The sequence below is a fragment of the Mus musculus genome, chromosome X (genome assembly GCF_000001635.26).
Source record: "Mus musculus strain C57BL/6J chromosome X, GRCm38.p6 C57BL/6J".
Taxonomy (NCBI): domain Eukaryota; kingdom Metazoa; phylum Chordata; class Mammalia; order Rodentia; family Muridae; genus Mus; species Mus musculus.
The window spans coordinates 120,160,131-120,162,287 of NC_000086.7; the positions used below are offsets into that span (position 1 = coordinate 120,160,131).

At 44.3% G+C, this 2,157-nt stretch overlaps 1 pseudogene; it reads left to right on the top strand.

The window, feature by feature from the left end:
• On the top strand, positions 562-1,786 carry Gm5863 (predicted gene 5863; annotated as a pseudogene).

The following is a 2,157-nucleotide window of genomic DNA, read 5'->3' on the forward strand; positions in this document are numbered from 1 at the left end:
CTATAGGTGGAACAACAATATGAACTACACAGTACCCCCTAGAGCTCGTGTCTCTAGCTGCATATGTATCAGAAGATGGCCCAGTTGGCTATCAGTGGAAAGAGAGGCCCATTGGTCTTGCAAACTTTATCTGCCTCAGTACAGTGGAATGTCAGGGCCAAGAAGTGGGAGTGGGTGGGTTGGGGAGTGGGTGGCGGAACGGGTGGGGGACTTTTGGGATAGCATTGGAAATGTAAATGAAATAAATACCTAATAAAAAACAAAATAAAAAAAGAAAGTATATTCTTATCAACCTTATATACTTGCCCTTAGAATCTTAGAAAGTTGGCTTGCAATGACAATAAATATTAATTATTTCATTGATGATAATTCATTTTTTCTTGTAAACCTATTTTAAGTTTAAAATATATTTAAATTAACTCAATAAAACATTAAAATGTAACAATGTCAGATTATTATCCAGGAGTTTTGTTTGATAAACCTAGGCTTAGAAAATATATATTTCTGGCTCTCTGCTCTTCTCTGTTCCAGAGACAGCCGCATCTTCTTGTGCAGTGCCAGCCTCATCCTGTAGACAAAATGGTGAAGGTCGGTGTGAACGGATTTGGCCGTATTGGTCACCTGGTCACCAGGGCTGCCATCTGCTCTCCACATGGCAAAGTGGAGATTGTTGCCATCAATGACCCCTTCATTGACCTCAACTACATGGTCTACATGTTCCAGTATGACTCCACCCACGGCAAATTCAACGGCACAGTCAAGGCCGAGAATGGGAGGCTTGTCATCAATGGGAAGCCCATCACCATCTTCCAGGAGCGAGACCCCGCCAACATCAAATGGGGTGATGACGGTGCTGAGTATGTGGTGGAGTCTACTGGTGTCTTCACCACCATGGAGAAGGCTGGGGCCCACTTGAAGAGTGGAGCCAAAAGGGTCATCATCTCTGCCTCTTCTGCCGATGCCCCCATGTTTGTGATGGGTGTGAACCACGAGAAATATGACAACTCACTTAAGATTTTCAGCAATGCATCCTGCACCACCAACTGCTTAGCCACCCTGGCCAAGGTCATCCATGACAACTTTGGCATTGTGGAAGGGCTCATGACCATGGTCCATGCCATCACTGCCACCCAGAAGACTTTGGATGGCCCCTCTGGAAAGCTGTGGCATGATGGTCGTGGGGCTGCCCAGAACATCATCCCTGCATCCACTGGTACTGCCAAGGCTGTGGGCAAGGTCATCCCAGAGCTGAACGGGAAGCTCACTGGCATGGCCTTCTGTGTTCCTACCCCCAATGTGTCTGTCGTGGATCTGACGTGCCGCCTGGAGAAACCTGCCAAGTATGGTGACATCAAGAAGGTGGTGAAGCAGGTATCTGAGGGCCCACTGAAGGGCATCTTGGGCTACACTGAGGACCAGGTTGTCTCCTGTGACTTCAACAGCAACTCCCACTCTTCCACCTTTGATGCAGGGGCTGGCATTGCTCTCAATGACAACTTTGTCAAGCTCATTTCCTGGTATGACAATGAATACGGCTACATCAACAGGGTGGTGGACCTCATGGCCTACATGGCCTCCAAGGAGTAAGAAACCCTGGACCACCCACCCCAGCAAGGACACTGATCAAGAGAGAGGCCCTTGGTTGCTGAGGAGTCCCTATCCCAACTCGGCCCCCAACACTGAGCATCTCCCTCACAATTTCCATCCCAGACCCCCATAATAACAGGAGGGGCCTAGGGAGTCCTCCCTACTCTCTTGAATACCATCAATAAAGTTCACTGCACCCCCCCAAAAAAGAGAAAACATATATTCCTTATAAGATTTATATTAATCTTAGATATTTTAATCTGCAATATATCTACCTCCCTCTAAATTTGTATGTATTCATATGTGTATTATGTATGAATGCATCACTCATTCTCTCTCTCTCCCTCTCTCTCCATATATATATATATATATAAAATTTATCATTTCACTATGCTGAAAATGACCCACACTTTTGCAAATGTTAAGCATGTACTCTATGACATATCTATACAATTACAGTTTCAGAATTATATATTTATTATAACCATAATATAAATGTTTAAGCAGTATACTTTCTCTATATAAATCATATGGTATCTTTATTATGAAAAAAATCTGGTTTAAAACATA